The sequence below is a fragment of the Lepus europaeus genome, chromosome 4, assembly GCF_033115175.1.
Source record: "Lepus europaeus isolate LE1 chromosome 4, mLepTim1.pri, whole genome shotgun sequence".
Classification (NCBI taxonomy): domain Eukaryota; kingdom Metazoa; phylum Chordata; class Mammalia; order Lagomorpha; family Leporidae; genus Lepus; species Lepus europaeus.
Window position 1 is genome coordinate 37,107,539 of NC_084830.1, and position 19,100 is coordinate 37,126,638.

The 19,100-nt window shown below is 38.7% G+C and overlaps 1 pseudogene; it reads right to left on the bottom strand.

Moving 5' to 3' along the window:
• Positions 1–18,795: 18,795 nt before the first annotated feature.
• LOC133758894 (U2 spliceosomal RNA) lies at positions 18,796–18,869 on the bottom strand (annotated as a pseudogene).
• Positions 18,870–19,100: the final 231 nt, after the last annotated feature.

Sequence of the window (19,100 nt, forward strand, 5' to 3'; positions counted from 1 at the left end):
TCAGGTATCTGTTCTTTTGTTTAATATGCTCAGTATGCCATGATCATCAAGTACGGGCAAATTGGGCATGTGGAAAATGATTATATAAGTTAAAGGGCTTGATAATGGCTGGAAAAATTGTGTCTAAGTGCTTTGAACACGGAAAGCACCAAATAATTAAGGGATTCAGTCAACCTTAAGGAGAATATCTGGAGTCAGCCCAGAGGACTTGGAAACTGACCTTACACTAATTGGATAACAATTCACATGAACAACCCAAGTAATTCTGTGCTTAAAAAACAGTAGTATATGACTGAAAAGAGAGTCAGGCTTTGTGGCAAATCATGTTAAAGCACTGCCTGGGATACCGACATCCCACATCACAGCGTGTTGGATCAAGTCCCAGCTCTGCTTGTGTCCAGCTTTCTGCTAACATGTACCCTGAGAGGCAGCAGGTGATGGTTCAAGTACTTGGGACTCTGCTATTCACCCACAAGGCCTGAAGCTGAATTGGAACCTGTGAGGAGGCTGCTGACCATCTCCTTTCTTTACCAGTAGATGCAAGCATTTTGTGCTGGAGGATCGTTTTTACAACTGACATTGCTCGGGAAGCTGTGGAAGATGCTTGTGGTTGGCCGATCTACCTCCATCCTCAGTGTCCTCTGCTGACCTCTTTCTAGGTGGCAGACACAGAAGCAGAGTCCCATGGGGATATTTCTGTGAAGTCTTTTCTTTCCTGATACAGGCATCGACACACTCTCCTTCTTCAGGACTAGTGATGAAAGCTGACGATGGAGCTGCAGCAGCTGATACACAGCCATGAACAAGAGCCCTGGGGAACAGCAAAGACATCAGCACCTGGCAAGCCCTGGCCACCTATTTGGTAAATCAGGTCTGCTCAGACTGCTCTGTAGCCAGTGGCTGAAAGCCTTCCACACTGAGACATGATCCTTTAAGATCCTTCCCCTTGGGAATCTAACACTTGTCATATGACTGGTTAACTATACCAGACAACTAATTCCTTAAAGCAACTCTCATTTGTCACTGAGAAATTTAAAGAACCCATTGGCTGTTTAGGTAGTCACAGAATCTTAAGGGAATCTTCAAGCTTATCAAAATTTATGAAAAAAATCTCATAAGTATAGGAACTTTCCTTTGTATCAGGAACATTTCCTGATAAATGTTGTCATAGTCCACTTGGGCTAATATAACAAAATGTCACAAACTGGGTAGTTTATAAGCAATAGAAGTGTGGGATAGCCAACAACAAATTGCTGGCAGATTCCATGAAGGTGAGGATCCACTCTCTGGTTCACAGAGAGATACTTTTGATTTTGTCCTTACATGGTAGAAGGATCAAGGAGTCTTTTAAATTTCTTCTCATAAAGCAAAAATTCCTTTAGTGAGCTCCGCCCTCAAAACCTAATCACCTCCCAAAGGCCTTACCTCCTAATCCCATTGAAATGGAGTTAAGATTTCAACGTATGCATTTTGACTTTATAAAGGATAATATTTTAAAAAAATACTTTGTTCTACAGAGTGTGTGATTTCTAGATTAGTTATTACTATCATTTATGTGAAATTATTTGTCACATTGGAAACCACATGATCTTTGAAGCAGGATAACTTTCAGAATCTGTTGGCCCTGCCTCTTCCTAGCTGGGTGAATTTGGGTAGTTATTAGGGTAATTATTCTCTCTTTGCTCTCCCACCTCCTCTCCCTTTCCATGCTGAACTTTCATGGTGCACCACCTCAACACCTCTGGCACTAATTGGCCTGAGTCCTGCTTAATGGGAGCATAAGCAAGACACTAGAGGATGGAAGGATCAGAAGGAGAGGTTAGGGTATTTGTTCCCTTTGTAGACTTCCTTTTTCCCAGTGGTTGTGCCCGTGGCTGCACTCCTTTGTGTTCTCAACTCTCTAAGGTGTCCTTTCATCCTTTAGACCTTCACTATCTAATAATACCCATCTCTTCCCTTTCCCTGGGGGTCTACCTATTGTAGTGACTCCTTGCATCTGCACATCCCATTGACACCATTGTGTGTCCTTTTCATGCACTTCACAATCCCCTCTAGGTTCCTTTTTTTCACTATTTACACCTTGAGAAAACTATTGTTGTTGAATTTTTTTTTATTGGAAAGGTAGAGTTATAGACAGTGAGAGAGAGAGAGAGAGAGAGAGAAAGGTCTTCCTTCCGTTGGTTCACTCCCCAAATGGCCATCACAGCTGGCGCTTCACTGAGCCGAAGCCAGGAGCCAGGTGCTTCTTCCTGGTCTCCCATGCGGGTGCAGGGGCCCAAGCACTTGGGCCATCTTCCACTGCCCTTCCAGGCCACAGCAGAGAGCTGGACTGGAAGAGGAGCAACTGGGACTAGAACTCGGTGCCCATATGGGATGCCGGCGCCACAGGCGGAGGATTAACCAAGTGAGCCACGGTGCCGGCCCCTATTGTTGTTGAATATTACACTGGTTTCCTGATGGATTCTTCAATCACCATGTTATTGAATCTTTCTGATCCTCAGTTATTGCATATACATGGGGATACTAGCAGCTACATCAAAGAGTTCTCTTGGGAGAGTAAATGAGATTACCTCTGCAATGCAGCCCAGTGTTTGGCACATTATAAGCATTTCACAGATGTAAAATTATATAAATATTACGGTTGAAAACACAATTATCATGGTAAGTAGTGCAGCAGGAGCAGCTTTCTTCCCAGTTTTACATACCGGCAGTGACGTTCTTCTCACATAAATAGAGCCTAACACATGGGAGTTGAGAGAATGTACAATAATATCAATAACTGCAAGTTTAAAGAGGAGCACTGCTTGATTCTACCTCTCCCCTACCAAGCCTATCTGTCTTTTTCATCCTGGTTGTCTGCTCATTCCCGGATGAGTAATAGATATTACTCCACAAGCTGAAAGCAGTGCCACCCCTAGTCATTTCATGTCCAGTATAATGACCTGACTATAGACAACTTAAAGTACTATATCACTATCATTGATTCTTTTTTATATGAGCTTGTATTTTTACCTTTTCTCAATCATTTGAAATGTTAATTGGAGTGTTTACTTGCATGTACATACTTTAACCCTTATACAATTCTATCTTTACAATTTGCACATATATTTATCTATCACTTATGAAACTGTTTTGTAATCAGTTGCTTTCAGATTTCTCTTTTCTGTGGAACTTATAGGTTGCCTTTCACATAATAGGCACTCAATAAATATTTGTTGAATAATGATACATGTAATGGGTAACAGGGACTACTGGTTTTATTTAGGATCCAGAGTGAAACACAGATGGCTCAACAGATGGCATGCAAAGCCATGCAATGTCTTCCCAGGGAGCCTGAAATTATTTGCAGAAAGCCATTGCATCACCACTGTGACCAGCTTGAGTGCGCCTGTGAAACTGAGCAGACATATTAGCTGGCGATAGAATGATTAATAAGGGAGAAATCAACATCCTGTCCGTTGCTGCATATGCACAATATTTTAAAAATAATTGCCCAGGGACATGACTGTAGGTCAATACGAGACACATCTTAAGTTGAAATCCAATCAGGGTCAAGCATACAATAGTCATGTAGCACTTATTTTCTTCCTATCTGAGAGCTTTTGGGATTAGATGTTGAACATAATAAAGTATAGACAAATAAGAAACAACAAATTTACCCAATTTGAAGTTATGGATGGAAACATACCATCAAACAAATCCAAGGTCTATTGAAAATTGCTTCATTGAGGTCAGGTTATTTTGTATTGATTGGTAGCATCATCCAAAAGACATGCAATGATTTAATGCGACTTACACAGTATTCAATACTTCCTGACTGGTAATAGTGCAAAGGGAATAACTTTGTAATTTTTATCCTCCATACTTTCATTTCTGATGAAAAGAAAACTTCAATACCAAATGCTTTATAGTGCACTGAACGTGCTGAGAATTATGAACCTCAATTTCAAAACTAGGTTTGAAAATCAGAGGCTCTCCTGAGTATCATGAAAGAGAGTCCTACCTCCTACAGCAGGAAGGTAGAGAAAAAAAAGGGCCAGGCCCAGTGTTGAAGAGTAGCTGTGTGTTCCATAGAATGTTTAAATCCTTCCAAGACATGTCTACTTCAAGATCAGGGTCTTGGTTAAAGAAGCTGGAACCATGACTCAAGAGATGGAGTTATGACTAAAAATATTGAATTTCCAGATCTCCTTCCCATGTCTTCCAGTCCTTCAAAAGGGGATTATTTCTCCCAATTAAATATGAATCCCCCATCCCACCACTTGAAAATATTGCACAAGCCTTTGTCACCAAAGACAATATGTGTTCCCTGATTTCCTCAGCGTTTCCCCGTAACTCCTTTATGTCTATTAGGGCAATGATTAGAGTTGGGTTATCACATATCCTCAGTGATGTACACGCTGGGCCTGATAAGGGAGGAAAGTGGCTATAACCCCAAGTTGCTGCAGAGCCTGCTAATACACTGAGGAAATGGGATTATATAATGGTTCTGTATTTGGGGGATACTTCATCAATTTGGGCAAGATATAAAAGTTGGATATGGGAGAGTTTATTTGGAATCCCTCCCTGATTACACATGATTTAACACTCTAGAAAGAACATGGAGACAGGATGAGGAAAAACTCCTTGCTGTGGACCACACATGAGAAGAAAATGCCAGAATTTCTGTTAAATATTTAGTGGGGTTGGCATTGTGGCACAGTGAGCTAAGCTGCTGCCTGTAATGCTGGCATCCCATTTCCTCCTAATTATGAAGCACCTGTTCCACAATGGGAAACACTTATCTTCATATGCTAAGTGAAAACACAAATCTTCTCAAATCCTGATTATAAAGTCAAAAACATTAGGTCTCCACAGTTTGGTGTAGATCTTGACATTAGGATACTTCTTCTTTTTGGCAAAGAGCACAATGATACCTACTTCCAAAGGCTTTGTCTATTCACAATATTTTCTTTATTGGCTATTTTTCAAGTCATCCTTAGCAGAGATGTAACTTAGCAATGGTATCAGCCTATGGAGCAGACTCATCCCCTAAGCCACATAGTTTTGGATGAAGGAGTAGGAAATGGTACACCAGGGCTTGACACATGGGTCCAAGCTTTGAAACAAGAATTTGGAGTTTTACCATCTCACTTACCCTTCAACTGAAAACTGCTATTGAAAGCTCTCATTCCATCAGTGATGCCCTATACACATCAATACCTCATGTTCATCATAGGCCATTGGTGACACAGACCTCCAAAATCATGCCTTTGGGTATATTTGATTCCAAGGGAACCTGGGGGATAATGCTGGTAGCTAGTTTTCCATAGAAGGCCAACAGCTACCAGTTTTTGTCCCTTAGGTGTGACTGAAGACTTCCTACCCCCCAGATTTCCTGCAAGTTCTGTACTTAAGCCACTTTCAGTATAATTTTCTATAATTTCATGATTCTTCTTTACCATCAGCAGAAGCCTGCTTTGGCAGAATTAAGCTGAAAAAATAATTTATTGAGCAGATATTGGGTAACTTAAAGAACTTTGGTAGAAAAAAGGAATCATCTCAAAAAAATGGCTAAGTACAAAAAGATGAGTGTATACCCAGAATTAAAAAAGAAATCTGCATTCTTAGAAGCAACCCAGTGAGAAGAGTTCCAATGCTGTCTCCAGACATGATCATTGCAGGTTGCACCCACACTGTCAAGGACTCTGGGCACTGGCTGTCACCATTGCAATAGTGCTTATCCTCACTCTGGACACCAGATGTTACTGTTGCTGCTGCTTCTACAACAGAAATAATTCTTCAGTATTCTAAAGTCTGTATGTCAGTAGCTGCAAATTCCATCTCCATAGCAGGTGGGTTTGACTTACTGAACCTGAACCATATATCTATATAGCAGCTATCTTAGGAAAGCAATGGACTTGGATTTTTTTTAGTGGATGATCGGCTCTCTTTCCTATAAAGACTCATGTTTGGGGAGTTTACCAAATTCAAAAAGGAGATACATTTATTAAACAAATGCAGAAAAGACAATGTCCTATATATAAAATCCCTCTTTCCTTTTTGTTCATGGTCAATTTTCCCCATGAAACTGTAGCAGATGTGAATTTTTAGGAATCCATTTGTATTGCAGAATTTGAGATAATGCATTTCCTGATCTTGAATATATTATCCTGTATGCTGAACTTCTAACATATTTAGTAGAACAACAAAGCAGAATAACTAAGTGAGGAATTACATTTGTTTGTGTACAGATCGAGAAATTTGTACAAGGTGACTTGTAAGTTAAAGGAAAATACATTTGTTTTGAGTTTTAGAGTTATTAAAGTTTCAGTAACAAAGTCCACCATCAGTTTTACAAGGTGGAATCTAGCATGTGTTGTATAAATGAAAATGAATTATAAAAATACTTACATAAGAGTTATTAGAAATGAAGTTATAAAATTGAGATTAATAAAACAGATTGAATGCTTTGAAGATATTAGAAGCTGAACTTAAGGTTTTTCATAAAAGACTGAGTCATAATGAATGAAAAAATAATCTTACATTTTCTGAGAGACAACTTCAAATGAGATGTCAAAATATAATTTGGCCTATGGCCTCTTCATCACATATGGGTCATACTAAATTTGGAAAAGAGCTAAAAACTTGAATATACACATTATGATGGACAGAAAAAAGAGACTTATGAAAATACTTTTGCATATAGCTTATGGCATTAGTGACTACAATAAAATTGCCATAGATATAGTTAAAGGCTCTGCATGCCTTTACTATCCTATTGCAAGCTGGGGTGTTGGCCAAAGAAGAAGGAAGGACAATTGCACAGATGGGTGTACATGGTGAATAGTTGGGTGTTGGGAAATGTCATGATGCCCTTCAGTATGCTTGCAAGTAAGTACCATGTGGTGGTCTTTAAACACAGGTTCTAATGCCTACAATGTTCTATGCAAGAACTGTAGATCATCAATATGCATTGCACCATTTAGACTCACAGGAACTATAGAACCTCAAAGATTATGCTTCTAAGATCTAATGAAGCAGCCCTCATCAAATCACCTAACAGTGGTACATTTTCAATTTCATCAAACATATATTACTGTAAGATTCTCTTTTATTTTCTCATCTATATTTTCCTTTTCTGTCTCCTTCCTTCTTTCCTTCTACCTTTTCTCCCTCCCTCTTTCTGTCCTTCCTTGTCTTTTTTTTTCCTTTTTTCTTCTTTCCGGAGAAATTCAACCACTAACAGGAAACAGCAGCAAAACAGTGAATCACTATGTATTCATTCTCCAGTTTCAGTAATGATCACTTTGTGGCCATTTCTATCTTCCACATGTAATTTAAGAAAATACTCAAACATATAACCAGATTTGCATCTATTTTAGTAACTAATCTCTAAAAGTTAATACATCTTTAAAAAACATAACCACAATACTATTGCCATAAATAAAACTAACAATATTTCCCAGTGCCATTAAACATCTGGTCAGTAGCCTCATTTCCATTTACGTCATCTGTCATAAATATGAGTGTATCTTGAGGGAAAAGATAAAGTCAATATCCAGATAAGGTCAATGCATGATTATTGATCTATTTCTTTGCCCTTTCTGTATCAGCAAGCCCCCCTTTATTTCTTTCTTCCTCTCCCATCTTGCAACTATTTGTTGAAGAAACCAGGTCATTTGTCCTGCAGAATTTCCCACAGTTGGGAGCTGTGAAATTTTGAACAAAAAATAGTAAAGCATGAGGTGTGAACCTTCACAGCTTTGTGCTCCTGGTCCTAAGAGAAATCTGATTTTTCTGTACCAGTTCTTGGGGATTTTGCTACAGAACCTGGACTATAACTGAAAGCAACAGACTTGAAAAAGGTGAAGACCGGTGAATTTGTCTTGAAACTGACAAGATGTGCTGGCCCTGATGCAAGGAAGAAAGAATGATTGTGAAAAGAGAAAGGGAAAGAAAGGGAAGCACTAGAAGTGTCTTAATCTGTTGTGGAGAACAGCCGTACTTGGTAAATTTGAAGGTAGGTTTGGGGGACAGCTGACATTCTGATTGGTAGTGTTAAAGTTGCAGAACTAGAAAGAGGCTTTTGCTTTTTCAAATACTTTGCTGTAAAATAGAAATATATTCACTGGGGCCGGTGCTGTGGCACATTAGGTTAATCCACCCCCGCAGCGCTGGCAACCCATATGGGTGCCAGTTCTAGTCCTGGCTATTCCTCTTCCGATCCAGCTCTCTTCTATGACCTGGGAAAGCAGTGGAAGATGGCTCAAGTGCTTGGGCCCCTGTATCTGTGTGGGAGACCCAAAAGAAGCTCCTGGCTCCTGGCTTCGGATTGGCCCAACTCTGGCCATTGTGGCCATTCAAGGAGTGAACTAGGGGATGGAAGACCTTTCTCTCTCTCTCCCTCTCACTGTCTGTTACTATCTCTCAAATAAATAAGTAAAATATTTTTTTAAAAAAGAAATATATTCACATCAACTCAACCCTTTTGTGAGAAGCCAAGGAAATTATGGAATTATTTTTTTTTAATCAGCTAGTTTTTAAAGTAAATAGAAACTAGGGGTTCACACTGGCATCCTTTGTCCTATTTTTGTTTGTTTGTCTGTCTGTTTGTTTGTTTCAGATTTCTTCACCCTGAAGGAAGCCCCAGGATGGTCTTATTTTAATCAACTCTCCATGGCCATGAATGCTGATGGGAAGCCAACACTTGACCCTCAGCTTCTTCTGACTCCACTTGACTTAGGGATGCCCCATATCAGTTGTATGCTTATGGCTACAAGTAATGAAAATCTTAAGTTCTTACAAATAAGGAAAATTTATAATCTCACACAACAAGAAGTTCTGTGGTAAGCATACCTCTATATCAGCAATCAGTTTTATTCTTACCAAGCAAGCTTTGCTTTCCTTTAGCACTTTGCATGGTCAACATGGCTGCAAAGTTTCAACAATCACACTGTCACAAACATCCATAGACAAGAAACAGTAGGCTTTTGTTTTCTCATGTTTCTTTTTAAGAGAATTTTTTTTCCAAAAGGTCTGACTCACTTATAATCCTGCCCCTCATATCTCATTTTCCAGAATCAGATGCCAATACTTTTCCTAAGACAATCACTGGGAAGGAAAGTGCAATTTCCATGACTCCATTGGTTCAGACCAACCAAGACTCAGCATCCTGAGCCTGATCTCTTCCTTGAGAAGGGAAAAACGTCTGAAGAGGGCTGCTGCCATCAAGGAAGGGTGACATGAGGTGAATCTGTGCTCTTTGCCAGTTAACACTGTATGCTGTAAGCCTTATCATACACTAGACATATGGGAATAAGAAAGTATTAGAGAATTGAAGACATTTCTTGGTGCTGTATTGTGGCACAGCAAATTAAACTGCTACTTGCAATGCTGATACCACATATCAGAGTGCCAGTTGGAGTCCCAGCTGCTCTATTTCTGATCCAGCTTCTTGCTAATGCACCTGGAAAGACAGTAGAACATGAGTCAAGTGTTTGGCTCACTGCCTCCCCTGTGGGAGACCATTTTGGAGATCCTAACTCTTGCCCACAGCATGGCCCAGACCTGGCTTTTCTAGCTTTTTGGGAAGTGAAACACAAGATACAAGATCTCTCTTCACTGTCTCTCCATCTTTCTGCCTTTTAAGCAAATAAATAAAGTTTTCTTAAAAATAATAGAGACATATCTATAGAAGAGAAAGTTTCTTGTTAGAGAATGATTGACATCTTCTTTCTTGTAAGATTTTATACTGAGAATTCCCTCAATTCAGATATCTTAAAACGATAGCATATAAATAATTCGTTTATGGGAATGAAGTGATTGAAATGCCTTTTAATTTTATCAGAGCAGTGTGACAAGGGATAAGACTAGGGAAGGCATGTTTTAGGCTGAGAGGTAGAATGTTTCTTCTTGGATAGTACTTTTCATTCTATAGAGGCAGGAGGGACTCCATGAGGCTCAGGAGAAATAAGTTCAGATGGGTAGAAACCTTTCTCATTACACAGTCACACTCAGCATAGGCATGTGAGTTTGGATGGATTATTCATTTTCTTTTATCTCTTAGAATCTTGGCATTGTGGTTAGCAGTTGGATAGTGTAGAAAACTGCTGAGAAGAGGACGAACTGATTCCCGAATTCAGTGTCCATAGAGCAGCTCAAGAGGAGGAACCAAAGGAAAAAGATTAAAGTTTTGACAAACAAGCTTGATTATGCAGGCCTTCGGAGTCCACAAACAACATTTAATATTTTCCCATTCATTAACAAGAGTCTTAAAATCTTTCTCTTACTATCTGTACCTATGTTTAGTTTTGTTTTCATAGATAAAGCATAGACTATTTCTTCTATAAGCTAGGAAGATGTTTGAATACATCTAATTATTCTCTTTGTAGATCATTCATTACCTATAATCCTGGAGAAATCATATTCCTTGAGACGAAATATGATTTTCCAACCTGACCAGAGTATTCAGACATTTGCCAAATAAGAACATTTCCTTAACTGACTCTTTTCTCTGGCTACAAGTTTTCCCTGAATATATTCACTCATGCCTAGTTTTTAAAATATTTATCTATTAGGAACGCAGAGTGACGGAGAGAGACAGAACGAAGAAGAGAGATATTTTGTTTATGAGTTCACTCCTCAAATGCTTTACTAGCCAGGGCTGCAGGGCTGGACTGGGCTAAAACCAAGAGACTGGAACTACATCTGGATCTCCCACGTGAATGGCAGGGACTCAAGCACTTGATCTATCATCTACTGCCTCCCAGATACATGTCATCAGGAAGATGGATCAGAAGTGGAATAGCCAAGATTCATGAACCAGGTGCTCAAATATGGCATGTGGTTTCCCAAGTGGTGGCTTAACCTACTTTGTCACAATGCCCATTCCCATTCTTAGTTCTTAAGTTGCTGTTTACATATTGATGATTTTTTATACTGGTATATTCATCCAAACTTCTTTTTGATCATCAAAAACCTTTAAACCAACGGCTAAGTAAAGATTTCTACCTGAATATGTCACAGGCTTCTCCTATTTTCCCTCTCCAAATTGGATCTCCATAATTTTTCCCTCTTCCCAAGCTTTCTTACAACATCAGAATATTCAAGGGGTTGTCAAAAAGTTAATGGAGGATCTGTATTATGAAAAAGTTATGCATACATTTCAAAATGTATGTGCACCAAAATAAACTCATAATAAATCATGCTAACATGTCTGAATGGGGTCATTTTGAGGCACTAAAAAGTTAAGACAAAAGTTTGAGAAGAGTTCCCTCAGAGAAATATGATATCATTAAAATTGAAGCAAGAAAAAAAATCAAACTTGTGATGAAGTTTGGGTGTAAGAATTCTGCACATCCTAAACATCCTCTACTGCTATCCCAGGCCACAGCAGAGAGCTGGACTGTAAGAAGAGCAATCGGGACTAGAACCCAGTACCCATATGGGATGCCAGCACCTCAGGAGGAGGATTAACCTAGTGCTCCACAGCACCAGCCCCCATATTCCATGACCTTTAAAATTATGCTCATGCAAACACAGAACTAAGAGGGCTCCAATAAAGGCAGATCACATTTAATAGCAGGGACAAGGAAATCATGGGAAAGGAACTTCAGCTGACTAATGAACATGGGCTGAGCAGACAGTGTTGGCTGGTATTGAGCCCACTCACTAGGCACTTATACAAAGATCTTTGAAGTTGTGGGAAAGAAAGCAAAGAATGTACTTTATTCAGAGGGGAGCTTGTGGAAATGGTTAGGAGAAAAAGAAGACAGGAAGGATCAAGCAGTGGTTAAATTGTGCAGGAGGGCCAGGGAATACACAAACTGGGAAAATGATTTTTGAAAACTCAGCTTCACTTTAGGAAAAAGTTAAATTTCAAAGTAGAACTTGTATAATTTGGTACGTGCATGAACATGATAACAATACAAGTCTATTAATAATTATGACTAGAGACGTTATTAGCCATTATTTTGTTCTTGAACTTCCAAAAAATACTGAAAGAATTGTTTTAGCTACTTATTTAAGATATTTTCTTTGAAAAATGTTTACTTAGAAATTTAGTATCTTGCTGGCGCCATGGCTCAATAGGCTAATCCTCCGCCTTGCGGCGCCAGCACACCGGGTTCTAGTCCCAGTCAGGGCACCGATCCTGTCCCGGTTGCCCCTCTTCCAGGCCAGTTCTCTGCTGTGGCCAGGGAGTGCAGTGGAGGATGGCCCAAGTCCTTGGGCCCTGCACCCTATGGGAGACCAGGAGAAGCACCTGGCTCCACCCGCGGCGGCCATTGGAGGGTGAACCAACGGCAAAAAGGAAGACCTTTCTCTCTATCTCTCTCTCTCACTGTCTACTCTGCCTGTCAAAAACAAAACAAAAAAAAAAAAAAAAAGAAAGAAATTTAGTATCTTGAGCAAAAATACCAAAAATTATAGATGCATTGTTCACTTGAGGTCTCAGCTTGGTTGGAATTAAACAGAAACACAATTTGGGCTAGAAAAACCATGGAGGGAAATTTTACAAAACTAGGATGAGAAAACTGGAAGAGAAAAAAATGAGAAGATTCAGACTTTCCATCAGAGACACTGTCTGTTATCTGTGAGTGCCTACCAACCACCTGGAAACTTAATGACCTAAGTCAACAACTATTAGGTTCTTTCCCATGATCATGTGGGTTGCCTAGGCTCTGCTGAGTGGCTGAGTGTATCTCCACTTGAGATTGGCTAAGGATACAATCATCTCGGAATCTTTTGAAATTCAGTGTCTTTGATTTCTTACTTATGTGGCTGGAAACTAATGGTGACTCCTAGATGAGTGTTCACCTAGGGCTGTCAACTGAACTACCAGCTTCCCAGGTTTCTTGAGCTCTCGTAGTGTTGTTGCTGGGTACTGACATGAAATGGTCCAAGAGTGAGAATACCAAACAGGAAAAAGTAAAATCTTCCACCACGTTAAGAATAGACTACAACAATTACATTGTCAGTATTGTTAGGAAACTGGCGCAGTTTTAGCCAGGTGGCCTCATGGCCCAGCTACCTGAGCCAGGCTCCACCCCCATCCTAATGGGATTCGCTGCTCCTGCTTCCCTGCCCGCCCTCAGGCATAGTTTTAAAAGGGCCTGTTCCTGAACACATCCTCTCTTGACTCTTCTCTCTGGGTTCTGCTCTCCTGGCTCTTCCCTCCTGCTCTCTTGGCTCTTCTCTCTTGGTTCTTCTCTTAGCTCTCCTCTCCTGCTCTCTGCTCTCCTCTCCTCCTCTCTTCTCTGCTCTATCTTCTCTCCTCACTAGCTCCTCTCCTCTGGCTCTCTCTCTTATACTTTCTCTCTCTTTCCCTTCACCGCCCCTTCACTCCAGTCTATTGGGTATTCCCCAATAAACCCTTTCCCTTACTCCAGTGTTCAGTGTGTTTTGTGATGGCTAACATTAATATATAACAAGTATACCATATTCTAATGTTAGGTGGCTCCATGACAAGTGAGAACCAAATAGAGAGGAAAGAGTTCATCTCTCATTGGAGAAAGAGAAAGAATTTGCAATCAACTTTAACTTGCCACAGAAATAAGTTCTAGGAAGCAAAAAATATAGCAAGATTAGCAAAAGTCAAGATAGATAGCTGTTTTCCTCTTAATTTTTTTACTGTTTATATACACTGATCTTGAAGAAAGTTCTGAAATATACAGAAATTCATGGTAAAATCCCTTGGGTGAAGGTCATCCCATGTCTAAACCAGATCTGATCAGGAAAGCAGATGTTTCTTCCTGACAGGACCACTCTTTTCAAAGCATAACTTTAAGCTGAGCAAACAGAAAACAAAAATCAGTTTTTTTCTGCACCAGTAGAGGGAGTAAATCCTTGGGACAAAAGTAGAGGAAGCTGAGTACTAGGTGGCCCCAGTAAGACTGGAGCTTTGAACCATTTCCAAGTTGATTGTCAAAATGACTTTTTTTGAGAAGTGAAACAGAATTTGATGTGACTCTTATGTATGCATTTTGTTTCTGACTGTGGATTGATGCTTTTAGCACAAAAGCAAGGCATTGCTACAGCAAAAGTGAAGAATACTATTCTTATGAAGTTAAACCATGAATAGAATGGTCCATGTGGGAATTGAAATAATTAATCATTAATTATTTCACCTTTTACCTTTGTGTTTTATCATTTAAAAATTTATATATTTAAGATTTATTTAATTTATTTGAAAGACAGAGTTACAGAAAGAGGTAGAGCCAGAGAGAGAGGTCTTCCATCCACTGGTTCACTCCCCAAATGACTGCAAAGCCCAGAGCTGAGCCGATCTGAAGCCAGGAGCCTCTTCTGGGACTCCCAAGTGGGTGCAGGGCCCATGGACTTAAGCCATCTTGTACTGCTTCTCCAGGCCACAGCAGAAAGCCAGATGGGAAGTGGAGCAGTTGGGCCTCAAACCAGTGCCCATATGAGATGTGGGCACTGCAGGTCAGAGTTTTAACCTGCTGCACCACAGCACCGGCCCCTAAAATATTTCTAATATTAGAATCCAGATATGATGTTATTTTTTTGAAAGGAAACTCAGTAACATTTTTAATCTCTGAAAAATATCTTCAGTAGGACTGATCCGAATTTAAACTTATAGAGAATTCCAAGGCCATCAAATACTTAGGCTTTGGTCTAAGTTCATAGGGTACATTAGTTCACCAGGATACCACATACATTCATCTCCAAATTCAATAAGAAATCAAGCCATTCATTCATTCATCCACTGAAACAAGTCTTTGCAAGTATCTACTATATGGAATGTACTGGGCTAGCCCTATGTATACATTATTAAGTGGACAGAGTCTTTTTTCCTGACTTCACAGAGATGTAGTCTTTGGGATTCAGGTCATTATACGGATAATAACACAAATCATTATAATTAAACTTTTAATGAAATGGATCTGGCCTAATTCTAAAAGAAATTATGCAATAAATCTTAAAGAATGAATTTATGCTTTCACTTCTTTTTAATCCTGCCTCAAGTCCTCAATATCTTGGAACATTATGTTTGTTTGTGGAGATAGTGTTCTCTGCAAGATGCCTAGGAAAACTTTTTTAAAACCTTGTCATCTCTGCTGCCTTTGGATTCCATCACCATTTCTGCCTAGCTGCTTCATCATTTATAGTGCTTGACACCCTCACCCAGTTCTGTAAGTGCATTTGTGCTTCTCTTTGTCCTAATGACACTCAAGAAACAGAGACTTATCTGCTTCTTCTTGGTCATCCTTTCAACTTATGGGTCAAAACTTATCTTTCAATGAAGTTGATAATCAATAAATGTTAGTAGTATCTTCAATTGTTCTGAGTAGACAACTCTGGATTATATAATTCTAGCTGAGATCCTCCTATGCTCTACTGTAAGCTCAGTTGGCTTCTTCCCATTTCCACTTGTATACCTCAAGTCTATTTTTTAAGTGCTAAGTTGATTCCTCTACCACACTTGTAGCTTCTCCTGAGATTCATGTGAACATTCAGGGGACATGCGTGGAATATCTACTACAGTCTATGAAGTATGTGAGGCTCTAATCAGATCATATTTTAGCTGACTGACGCCATACTTGTCAACCTCCTTAAGCTGTCTTCTGGTATAAAAAGCACTGATTTTCCAGGTTCTAGTGCAGGTGACAACACTATTCTTTTTACAGAAAGAATATGAACAGATTTCCCAGAGAACTATTCTCTTAAGGATCCTGGTACTGGTATGTAATATCATTTTTAATTCTCCTTCTTCACTTTCTGGGAGCTTTGCCATTTATAGTTATCTCAGTTTATTTGTCCAGCTCCAGAGACCTTTACCAGGTGACCTAGTTTATACAGTTAGTAGGTATACTGATTTTCAAACTATTTCAATTGCTAATATAGTATGATATTTAACCATAGTTCCTTGCAGGTAAAAGCATAGAAAAATGCTCAACATATGCACCAAGAAGGAACTATCCTCTGTCAGTTATTCATAAAGTACCACTATGAAAACAGCTTTTAAGACTATAACTATGAAGGGATCAGTGTTGTGTAGGCCTATCCACAGGGATTCAAGTTAAGGCAATATGATATAGGCTGGGAAGAATGGAACTGCTTTCCAAATGTGATTATCAGTAAACAAAATATAGAAAAAACTGCACAAAATTGGAATCAATCACATTTTATGCTATAACTTCATGAATTAGATAAAGGTAACATGTTGAAATTTTAAGTAGAAATAAAACATACAGATGTATTTATACATGACAATAAAAGAACAATCTTTCCTTTGGTTTTCCAGTGCAATGATTTGCTCATGAGATTTGAATAATCTGTTTTTCTTTTTTAAATCCATGCTGTAGGAAATGTTTATTGTTTAATGAGAACCAAAGTTCCCTTAGGCTAATCAGTGAGATATTTGTAGAAGGATACACTGTTTAGATAATTCATTCTGATTGTGACAGTTAATTTTCTTAGGATGTTATGATAAAGATCTTGGTACCATCTAATTTAGCTTATTTATTTTGCTATATTTAGAAGGAAAAAAAAAAGAAATGAGAGCTTAAGTAACTAAATGAACTGTTCAAGTTGACCCAGATTATTCAAAGGGAGATAATGAGGCTGTGGGCATCATGAGATCAGAGAGCTTGTTTGTTTTATTCACTTTTGTGTCTTGAGTGTCTGCCACATTGACTGGCATTGGGTGGGAAGCTGCTACATCTCTGTAGGATTAATGAAAGAATATTTTTTCTTTATGCTTTTCCAAAAGTAGTAAGTACATGAATTCTCCTTAATTTCCAATATGTACATTTGAGTTTACTTATTTTTTATTATAACTAACATTAAAAGGAAAAGTGGCCAGAACAGATTCTAAAGAATCAAACTGGGTGATAAAATTATCTCTTGCCACTGGACAAGGAGGAAACAAAAATCTGTCTGCCTCTGAGAAGCCAACAGCCAGCAGCATGAGGCAATGAGGAGGAAGGGAGTCCTACAGAAAGAGAGTTTGAGAGCATTTTGCTTGACAGCATGCAGAACAGATATTAAGGATGTTTGGAAGCGGATGGTAGGTTAAGGTCATCAGCTAGCTGGTTATTTGACTCCTTAGCCACTAGTCTGGGATTCTTCTTCCTAAAGAATCATAGATCTTCCTCTGATTATCAGAGAGGAAAAGAAAATAAATTCTAGTTCACCTAACCAGTGCTGAGCACTGAAAGACCCAAAGGGACTGAGCCACTAAAAAAATAATGAAATTATTATTCTTGAACTGAATGTGAACAACCAAAATTATAAGTAGGGTAAAGTTTTCACATAAACTTTAGGCTCTTTTAGAACACTTTCCTTTTTTGGTCACACTTTAAGCAGAACATGTTCACAGGAAGGAGCTGAAGTGTTATCCTTAGCATAATACAGTATTTGGTAAGTAGGAGCAAACAAAAAATGTGGCAGATTGATGGCCAGCACTGCTGTTTCCAGTCTCCTTTTATCCCTCTAATTTATAGAGAAGTTTCATACTGAGAAATCTTAAAAATTCAAAAGTCCTTATTTCTTTTATGTGTGGGTTCCCAAGAATTTTATAACTAGAATTTTGCAACATAATGCTTTGAAAAATGAAATTATAATGTTCTCAATGAATTTTACAGACATAAAATTTAGTTATCATAAATAGATGTATTAACTTAAACCCATTAATGGGTTGTTGTGCAACATAGATGACAATAGACATTGCATGGTACATACTTACTAATCCCAATATCAAAATAAATCCAGGTTTATAAGCCAAGGTTTTAACTGAACAACAGCAGGCAAAATAACCCAATACACTTTCAATTTTCATTTTTCCTTTCCTTTCTTTTTACCTTTTCTTTGCTTTGGTTGTTGGAAATTTTTGCCCTTACAGAAATTGTTTTGAGTATGGAGTATATCTTTAAAATACCTTCATGGAGAACCAACACAATATGCTTCTAACAAATGCTGCTTATTGATGAAGTAGATGACAGTAGTCAGGGATTACTGATCTTCTAAGATACCCAGGAGTGAGGGGAAAATTCTAAAATAAAACAAGATAACTTAAGGCCAAATACTAACATCCTTGTTCCACAATGATCTGGTTGTTATTACCTGGTACTGATCTGATTAATCTACAGATTTTTCTGTCTCTTTGTTTCTATAGGCCTGAATTCACAGTTGCAGACAAGACCATAAGCTTTTAGGTTAGCAGTACATCGAGAAACAAAGATTTACCTGCTCTTTTCCCTTGAACTGTTTCTCTTTACAGAGACACCAGTATTACCACCTGTAGGCTTTGCCCCAATTAAGATTCTTAGCCCATTTATTTACATGCTGTTATTTAAGGAACCCTAGTTAGTGCCTCAGTGGGAAAGAATCACATAAGCCTTCTATTTAGGCCTGTTTTAACACTGTCTATAATTCTAGATCCTAGCTTTCATTGTATTCTTTGTGTGAATAGGAGCCAACTTGTGCTGCAGGTACTTGTATTGGCATATATCTGTTTGCAGGAAAAAGATTCAGGCTCAAGCAAGAATAAAGATCCAGTTATAAGAATTGTGGTCATTTTAAGATGGTAAAGAATAAGATGACAATCCAGTTGGAAGAGCTGGACCTAAAATCTGCCTGAGTAGAATCATGAACATATTTTTCTCAATGCTGAGGGCTTTGAGGATTAACAAGGATCTTCTTTATTCCATTCTGTGTGAGGAGCATAGAACTGGGCTATAAGGGAAAAGTGAGCTTTCTCAACAGTGAGGAGGGAAAAGTAGTTGGTAAGGTGCCAAACAGACACTGGCATACTTAATACAATGCAGACTTCCAATTCCTTGTTGAGCTGTAGAATGGTAAAAATACTGAAAAAACTTAGCTATTCTGTACTACACTTGATCTTAGCCAAAAGGCCGAGAAGCGATTAAAATTTAGCTATTCTGAATCTCAGCTACACAAGGCAATGAAACATCAGTAAATGACAGAACGTGGAAGAGACCCAATGTGCTATCTTTTAAAAAGATTGCTTAGATAATTCTCAAAGCCTTTTCTGCCAATAACCAAAGGCATAGTTATTAGAGATCACTTCCACAGTGATTTTAATCAGCAGTATCTACATGCATATGTGCATGAATGTGTATTTTTCTCCCTTTTGG